Genomic DNA, 10,098 nt, shown 5'->3' with positions numbered 1-10,098 from the left:
AGATTTGAAAACCAGATACTTATTGTGTATGCAACTGCCAGATGTGTTTATGGCTGGTCCTAGACTTCAGCATTTTGTTGTTGTTGTTGTTAGGTCTGGATTTTTGTTTTGTTTTGTTTGAAACAAGGTCTTGCTTTGTAGTTCTCCTGCCTCAATCTTCCAAGTTCTGGTACTGTAGGCATGTCAGTCTTCCAAGTTCTGGTACTGTAGGCATGTGCCTCCATAGCTGGCCTGTGCCAAGAAGTCTGTCTTTTAAACTGTCTGTCTGTCTGTGTACAAGTGCTCAAGGAGACCAGGAGAGGGGATTGTATCTCCCAGAGGCAGTAACAGATGGTTGGGAGCTGCTTGATATGGTGCTGGCAGCCAAACTGAGGTCCTCTGGGAGAGCAGCAAGTTCTCTTACCTGCATCTCCCCATCTATGCGCATGCACATACCTGGGTCATGGAGGCTAGGGGTCAACACGGAGTATCTTCTACTGCTCCCCATCTTGTTTTGAGACGAGCGAGGAGGGTAGAAAGGGAGACCCTCCGATCCCGCCCTCACCCTTGTTCTTCTGCGTCCGAGCGATCTCCTTCTCGATCTCCGAGATTTTCTCCAAGATCCCCATAGTTGCAGCTTCGGTGGAGATCCACGCTGCCTGTAGCTTACAGTGCTGGGAACTCAGATCTGACGCCGGAGGCAAAGCAGTCAGAATCAGGAAGCGCTTCGAGAACGGAGTCCTCCTGAGCGCCCGGTGCTGCGAGATTCGGAGTCCGGGCAGACCACGTGGAGAGCAGAAACCATCCGTTCCTCTTTCGTGGAGGTGCGATGTGACAGGACGCAGCCAGGTCTATGCTTAGTAGGGCCAGACCCACAAGAAAGAGTTTGCAAGGCATAGAGGGAAACCTGAGGCAGTGAGTCGTGAACTTAGATCCTCTTTAATCTTTGATAGTGACAGAAAAGGAGCTGGGCAGAAAGTCTTATAACTCCATTTTGTAAAGGCGTTAAAAGAGAACCATTGGGGTCTAGCCTGCTGGGGTGGCCTGTAATACGTAAGACACTGGGGCAGGAAGATTGCTGCTAATTTGAGGCCAGCTGGGTTGCACAGCTATTATCAGTCTCAGAGAGTAAGAAAGCAAACAAAAAATAAAAACGGGGCTGAAGAGATGTCTCAGTTATTAAGAGCATTTATTGGTTTGGGGTATTGTGTCCTTTTTTTAAAGTTTTATTTAATTTTAAAATTAGATGTATTCTTTTTATGTGTGTTTTTCCTGCATGTATGTTTGTACACCATGTGCATGCTTGGTGCCAGTGGAGGTCAGAACAGCAGATCATCTGGAACTATAGTTACAAATGATGGTGAACAACCATGTGGGTTCTGGGAGTTGAACTGGTCCTCTTCAAGAAGGAAGTACATGGGCTCACCATTCTCACTTACATTACATTTTCCAAATCGAAATTGCAAATTATGCAAAGTTTTAAATCAAGATACACAGGCTATTGAAAGACAGTGGCAAGACCAAATGAAACTCTGGCTGTAAACTCCAGGTCTACTGACCCTCAGAGTAATGTAGTAGTTGAGTATGATGCTTCTACCATAGATTTAAGATTTAAGTACCATAGATTTAAGTAGGGTCTGGCCCTACTAAGCATAGACCTGGCTGCGTACCATACTTAAATACCATAGATGTGTATGATGTTTTGGGTGATATCAAAAGATGATGGAGCATTTTGGAAGCTGGGTTGGTACATGTAGATGAGGAGGCCTGAGGAGCCCAGGCCCAAGTCTCCAAGTCCCTTTTGCTTCAAATTTCCTTTTTTAAAAATTAGAATACAGGGTTGGGGATTTAGCTTAGTGGTAGAGCACTTGCCTAGCAAGCACAAGGCCCTGGGTTCGATCCTCAGCCCCCCCCCCCAAAAAAAAAAAATTAGAATACAAAATAATGGGTATATTATAACATTTTAAAAGATTTATTTTCTGTGTATGAGTGTTTTTCTTGCTTGTATATGTGTACCTGCATGCCTGGTGCCTGCAGAGGTCAGAAGAGGGCATTCGATTGCCTGGAACTGGAGGGATGGTTGTGAGCCACCTATGAGTCCTGAGTCAAACTTGGGTCCTCTGCAAGTGCTCCTAACCACTGAGCCCTTTCTCCAGCCCCATAACATTCCCATTCATATAGCTGTGTCTTTTCTTCTCTTCATCCCTCCCCCACCCCTTCCTTCCAACTACTTCCTAATGTGGCTCTTGGAATCTCTTACCACCACCTTGTGCTACAGAAGTAAGCACAGTTGGACTTTACAGTTGGGGAAAATGGCTCACTTTCCAAGAGTGCTAACATCTTCTCTGCTGTCTGCTTTCATGACAATCCCATGGTCCTTTTTGTTTTTTTTTTTGTTTGTTTTTGTTGTTTGTTTTTTTTTTTTTTGTATGTTTTGTTTTTGCTATTTGAGAACTGACTGGGCCTACCCCAAGGTCAAAGGAGAGGCAGCTAGCCTTTCTTTTGAAGATCTGAATCCTTCCAACCCCAATCCAGGAAGCCAGCCGTGATTCCTGCTGTACATGCAGCTTGTGGATCTATGGAGATGGGGTTGGTTTGCATAGGGAGAGGTTACTGCTACTCTATGTAGATATTTGACTTGCCCATCAAAAGATACTGTCGGCAAGGTGAAAAGCACTGGAGAAAACTGTAGAGCTGATAAAGAGTTAACATTCAGAATATAGTAAGGGCTACAGTTTAACAACATAACAACCCCACTAAAAGCTGGACAAAGGACTTAAACATTCTCCAAAGAAGAGACACAGGTGCCATGGCACACAGAAAGACCCCCCAGGCAGCAGGGGCAGGAAAATCTATAACTGTGTGAGAAGTTACTTCTCACCCACTGGGTTGGCTGCTAAGAAACACATAAAATATGAAACAAATAGACACTGGGTGTAGGTGTAGAGATAAAAACAGCTAAAATGTTAAATAGGCTCTTAGATACATGTCCCAGACTATCATCAAACTCAATATGTAGTGGAAGACGACCCTTTCATTGTGATGGTTTTGTCTTCACCTTCCAAGTGCTGTGACTACAGTCTGTGTTTCCTCACCTGGTTAACATGGTGCTGGGGATGGAACCCAAGGTTTGTAAGAATGTTATCAACCAAGTCACACCCCAGTCTCACGTAAAATATATTTGACTCAGCAAAGACCTTTTTATATGTGATTTTCAGAAAACCGCCACCACCTCCACATGAAAAACAAACCAAGGGTACACTTCTAGGTTACCTTCCGCTCAGGGACACCCTCTTCATTTTTGCTCCCTATGTAGCAGAGCCACAAATTCCGTCATCATAGGCTTAGCTTTCTCTCCTCAGCACACTACCTGCTCTTTGCTATTACTTTTCTGTGGCTCTCCACAGGGTCGGGAGCAGGTGAGTGGTCTCTGACTTTCTAGAATCAGCTTCTGTAATGCCTGCCTACCACCTGCCTCTCCATCTGCTCCCATGTCATTTTACCCATTCTTCCTCCGAATCCATGAGTTTTGAATGTCTAGGAATTTTGGAGCTCAATTCCCAGTCACCTATGATTCCTTAGTGATCTTGTCCTATCTCACAGGTTTTAGTGTCCCATCTGGGTACTGTCAGACACCAGTGTTCTGCCCAGATGTGTCTGGTGAGTTTCTCTGCACTGCACACATCTGCCAACACTTGAAAGTCTAGTCCACAATGAAACACCTGTTCTTGACTGCAGGCCTCTTCCAGCCGTGACTTTGTGTGTGTATGCATGTGGAGGCCAGAGGACATGGATTGGAGCTTGTCAAGTAAGTGAGGCTGGCTGACCAGTGAGGCACTCCTCCGCCCCCAGGATCTGCTCTTCTCTGCCTCCTCTGCAGCACTGCAGTCACAGGCGTGTGCCACCATTCTGACACCCACACTTTACACTAGCACCACTCCTGCCCTTCACCTCCACTACTCACTTCCCCTCTGGTTTCTGCCTCATGACCTCTGTGTGGGCCATTTCCTCTGGAATGCTCATGCCATACTTCAGCCTGGATCAGTCTCTTTGTTTCAGGTTTTTGTTCCAAGGCCATTCAGATATCACCTGCTTAATAAGGCTCAGACTGACTGTATCCTGAAAAATTGCATCCACACCCTGCTCCAGCTGGTACCACCAGTTTTCTTTGCCCTGCCTTTTCCTGTCCTCTAATGTTTCCAACTTACCATTCCCCTCTTGTGATAGACCTCCCTCATCGTGGCTATTGTTCTGTATGTGTTCTGCAGACCAAAGGCATGCTTGGAGTCTCCACTCTGCTGAATCACTGATGCAGTCCAAACTCAATACAGTGGTTGTCATGTGTTTAGTGCTCCCAGAAGAACCAGCCAAAGCAGGAGAGCCTTAGGACAGGACCTGGGATGCAAGGAGCTCTATTCCTTCTCCTAGAACCAGCCACTTCTGACGAGTAGACACTTTGTATGACTCTAGTACACCCAGGACAAGGACCCCAGGCTGGTGTTGCCCAGTGCTATTCTTTTTCTGTACTAGGGATGAATGTGTTTGTGTAGGTGAGTGTGGTGTATGTGTGTGTAGGGGCCAGAGGCTGACATCAGGTGTCTTCTTCACTCTCCACTTTTAAAACATTTTTGATTATTTTATTTTGTGGTGGTGTGTGATGTGTGGAGGTCAAAGAACAACTTTGGGGAGTCAGCTCTCTCATCATGGAGGTTCTGGAGATCTAACCGATGGTCAGGCTTGGCACAAGCACCTTTACTCACCCATCCCCTTGCCTTTCCACCTTATTTTTATTTATTTATTTTTTATTAAAAGTCTCGCATTGAAACTGGAGCACGTTGTGGCAAGCAGTGGTGGCACACGCCTTTAATCCCAGCACTCGGGAGGCAGAGCCAGGCAGATCCCTGTGAGTTCCAGGACAGGCGCAAAGCTACACAGAAACCCTGTCTCGAAAAACCAAAAAAAAAGAAAAAGAAAAGAAAGAAAAGAAAACAAAAAAAGAGGAGGAAAAAAAGGAAGGGGAGGAGGAGAGGAGGAGGAGGGGAGGAGGGGAGGAGAGGAGAAGAGAAGGGGAGGAGAGAAGAAGAGAAGGGGAGGAGGAGGGAAGGGGAGGAGGGGAGGAGGAGGATGGGGAGGAGGAGGGGAGGAGGGGAGGAGAGGAGAAGAGAAGGGGAGGAGGGGAGGAGGAGGGGAGGAGAGGAGAAGAGAAGGGGAGGAGGGGAGGAGGAGGGGAGGAGAGGAGAAGAGAAGGGGAGGAGGGGAGGAGGAGGATGGGGAGGAGGAGGGGAGGAGGGGAGGAGAGGAGAAGAGAAGGGGAGGAGGAGGATGGGGAGGAGGAGGGGAGGAGGATGGGGAGGAGAAGAGGAGGATGGGGAGGAGAAGGGAGGAGAGGAGGAGGGGAGGAGGAGGGGAGGAGAAGAGGAGGAAAGAGAGGAGAAGGGAGGAGAGGAGGAGGGGAGGAGGAGGGGAGGAGGTGGTTGGCTGGTTAGCAAGTCCCTGGGATCTTGTGTCTCCACCTACCCAGTGCTGGGATTATAGGTGCATGCTGGTTTTCTGTGGGTGCTGAGGATCTGACTCAAGTCACCATGCTCCTATACCGCCTTTACTGACAGAGCCACCTACCTCCCTGGTCCCCCGTGACCCAGTGCTACCCTGAGGTTTCACTACCAGAAGCCTGGATGTTTCCACAAGTCTGCATTTAATACTCTAACATCCTAAGCCCTGGAGCACTGGTTTTCAACCTTCCTAACGCTGTGACCTTTTAATAGTTGCTCGAGTTGTGGTGACCCCAACCATAAAATTATTTTCATTGCTACTTTATAACGATAATTTTGTTACTGTTATGAATCATACTGTAAATGTCTGATATGCAGGATATCTGATGTGTGACCCCAGTGAAGGGGTCATTTGACCCCCGAAAGGGTCAAGACCCACAGGTTGAGAACCATTGCTTTAGAGCGTTTCTCATTTTCAGTGGGACTCACACCATCATTCAAAAACTTTGCTGCATGTCAGTTATGGTAGGAGCTTCAGGAACACCAACAGGTTGCATTCAGCCCAACACAGACAGGGCTGTTGGACTTGAGAATTTAATCTCCAAAAGACAAGGTCTCATTATGATGACTAAGCTGGTTTTGAACTATTGGGTTCATGATCTTCCTGCCTCAGCACCCCCAATAGCTAGGGCTACGGGTGCACACTACTGCACAGAGTTTGACATAAGGATTAAGAATGAACTCTAGGGTGGCATGCTGCCAGGTTTGAGCAGCACCGCCTGCCTCATCATGCCAACTAGAAAAGCGTGGTGAGATGAAGCTGAGACAACAGAAGGGAATATGGCAACAAGAACTTGAATTTAGAATATACTTTTCTATGAATGGTAAGCTTTTTATGTCTTCCTGTTATGTACAAATAAGGGAGTTTCAACCTTGAGATGTTTTTGAAGAAAATCTGGACAGAAAGCTGCTCAAGAGCACTCAGTCCCAGACCCTTTGCTTCCGGCATCAAGGTTAGTTGCTTTGTTGTTTTTATTTTAACTATGTTATTTTATGTGTGTGGATATTTTGCCTACATGTATGTTTTTGTGCACCACATGTGTGCCTGGTCCCTGGAGAGACCAGAAGAGGGTGTTGGATCTGGAATTGGAATTGGAGTTTCAGTTGGTTGTTAGCTGCCACGTGGGTGCTGGGAATCAAACCCAGGTCCTCTGGAAGAGCAGCCTGTGCTCTTACTGCTGAGACATCTTTCTAGCTCCTTTTCTCTTGGGTTGGAGGCACTGGAGATGGAACGTTGGGCCTCAGACTTCTGCCCTAGTTGCCCGATTCACTCCTGAGCAACGCCTATGCCTTCCTTCTCAGGAGTGCTTGGCCAGTGAGTCAGAGCGCCTGCCTGCCCTTTTCCTTTTGTCTTTCATTTGCATTTACACTTAGCAGAATTCCCACACATTCAGTTGTTCTTAAGGTCTCAAATCAGGGCAGACAAAAGGTAAAATTTAGATATTTAAGAACTAAAGCCAGGCAGTGATGGTGCAGGCCTTTAATCTCAGCACTTGGGAGGCAGAAGCAAGTGGATCTCTGTGAGTATGAGGACAGCCTAGTCTACAGAGTGAGTTCCAGGATGGCCAGAGCTGCATAGAGAGATCCTGTGTTGAAACACAAAACAACAACAACAAAAAGAATTGAGATATGCAGGACAGGAAAGATGTCTCAGTGGTTAAGAGCATTCTTGCAAAAACAAAAAAAAGCTAGGCAGTGGTGGTACACACCTTTAATCCCAGCAGGGGGAATGTCTGTGAGTTCGAGACCAGCCTAGTCCACAGAGTGAGTTCCAGGACAGCTGGGTCTACACAGAGAAAACTGGTCTTGAAAAACAAACAAAAAAATCCCAACCAAAACAAAACCAAAAACCTGGGTTTGGTTCCCAGCACCCACATGGTGGCTCACAACCACCTGTAACTCCAGTTCCAGATGACCTGATGCCCTTTTTTGACCTCCTCATGACAGGCATGTATGTGGTATACATACACACACACATAAGATAAAATAAATAAAAACAATTTTTTAAATTGAGATATAGGTTGGAGAGACATGGGTCTAATGATTAAGAGCCCTTGCTGTCCTTCCAGATGACCTGAGTTTGGTTCCTAGCAGCTCACAACTGCCTGTAATGCCAGCTCCAGGGGCACTAATGCCCTCTTTTGGCCTCCATGGGCACTGATATGCATGTGTGTATGCACATGCACAGAAAAAAAAATTAAATTGAGATACTAGAAAGGTGCTGTGGAACATGTCTGTAATCCTAGCACTTGAGGATGAGGCAGGAGGTTTGCAGGTTGAGGTCAGCTTGTCTACACCACAGTGGAACTCTGTTCCTCTACCCTCCCAAGACCAGGCTGGCCTTGAACTCACAGAGGTCCACCTGCCTCTGCCTCCCAAGTGCTGGGGTTAAAGGCGTGCGCCACCACTACCTGGCTTAAGATGTGGATCTTGGGGCTGGAGAGATGGCTCAGAGGTTAAGAGCACTGGCTGCTCCCAGAGGTCCTGAGTTCAATTCCCAGCAACCACATAGTTGCTCACAACCATTTGTAATGAGATCTGATGCCCTCTTCTGGCCTGCAGGCATACATGCAGGCAGAACACTGTATAAATAAAATAATAATAATAATAATAATAATAATAATAATAATAATATAATAATAATGAAAAAAAAAAAGATGGGGATTTTGCTTTGTGGCCCATGGCAACCATCAATGTAAATTTCCTTAACATTCCAGTTTAACATTTAAATCTCTTAAATATTTGAGACTGTTTCCCAGAAACTCAAATGTTCTGGCCACAGCCTAATGAAGTAATACTGAGTGTCCTGAGTTATGGACTCAGACACAAGACAGAAACTGAGGCCCAGAGCTTGCTGCCAACACGCAGCTTCAGCACACGGTGGTGTAGCCCAAGTGCCCTGCTTTAGGACTACTTTGTTCCTGCGGTAATGTGAGCAGCCCGAAGGCAACATTGACTCTACCAGGGGTCCTAACACCAATAGCATCAGAGTGGCTCATCTGCACGCTGCCTCAGTACTGACACGTCAAGACAAGACTTCCAGATTTCTAAGGAAGTGCCGAGACTAACAAAATGGAGGGAAGACAAAGGCTAGAAACTGTCAGAGGGCCTCAGTCTGTAATGACCTTTGACATCTACTCTGTTACTCCACTGTACAAAACAGTGACTTTTCTTCAGGCTGGGCATAGCCCCTGGAAGACTCAATTTTACAGGGAGCTTTTGACTGTTGTGAGGAGGATGACTGCAGCCTCTAGGTGGACTCCAGGCCAGCACCACCCTCCAGTACCGACTAATAAAGGGGTTATTCCTGGGAATAACAAGGGGCCACCCTATAAGTTTACTGGGGAGAGTTCAAATGGTAGAGGCACAGAGGCATATGAAAATCCTATGGGGGTTTTGGAGAGAGAGCTGAGAAGTTAAAAGCACTTGTCTTGAGCCAGATGTGGTGACACACACCTTTTAGTCCCAGCACTCTGGAGACAGAGGCAGGTGAATCTCTGAGAGTTCAAGGCCAGCCTGGTCTATAGAATAAGTAACAGTACAGCTAGGTCTGTTACACAGAGAAACTCTGTCTCAAAGAAACCAACCAACCAAACATCCCAAAAAACTTGTTCTTGCAGAGGACCTAGGTTTGGCTGGCAGCACCTACATGGTCTCCTTTTTATTTTATTTTTTTTTTGGTTTTTCGAGATAGGGTTTCTCTGCATAGTTTTGGTGCCTGTCCTGGATCTCACTCTGTAGACCAGGCTAGCCTCGAACTCAGAGATCCACCTGGCTCTGCCTCCTGAGTGCTGGGATTAAAGGTGTGGGCCACCACTGTCTGGCGTTCTACAACCGTCTGTACTCCAAAAAAGCCTATACCTCCAGTTTGAGGAGAATCCAGTAGCTCTTCCGGTGTCTGTGAATAGTAGGCAGACAAAACACTTACAATCGAATCTAATAAAATCCTATTAGAGAAACAAAGGCAAGAACTTACAGGACACACCAGATCGAGGAAAGGGTGTCATCTCTCACCTGAACCCCACAGTGATGGACACCTACCTGTGATGGCATGACCCATACCAATCTATTATCAGGTACGTGTACAAGGACTGAGACTCCCCAACTTGACTCAGTACACCTGCTGTTGTGGAGGTAGACTGCCTGCCCATCCACCTGATCAAACCTGGACCTGACCTGTAGTTTCCTGCTCTGGACTTGGTTCCAGCTCTCACCTCACAGCAGGGCTCAAACTCCGTGGCTGCTCCTCTGGGTACTGATCTATTACCTTATCAGTATGCTCTTCAGCATACTCTGCAGCGGCTTTCAGTTCTGTTCATTCTGGAGTCCATGTATACACATACAGATCTATCTACTATGTGATGTGAGTTTATCTTAGTCCTTAAGAGTGGAATAAAGAACCTGCCTTGGCCTGGGTCAGCAACAGAGGTAGGTGGACTTATGACAAATTAATGCCATTGCAACCACTAAACCTTGTGACTATATTGTCATTCAGTGAATTCTGACACTGTGAAGATACATGTGTTCATCTATGTGTATGGCATAGCACACTCATGACAGTGGCCCG

This window comes from Onychomys torridus, chromosome 8 (genome assembly GCF_903995425.1).
Source record: "Onychomys torridus chromosome 8, mOncTor1.1, whole genome shotgun sequence".
In the NCBI taxonomy this organism is placed as follows: domain Eukaryota; kingdom Metazoa; phylum Chordata; class Mammalia; order Rodentia; family Cricetidae; genus Onychomys; species Onychomys torridus.
The sequence above is the reverse complement of the archived record's forward strand: the minus strand, read 5'-3'. Positions refer to the sequence as shown.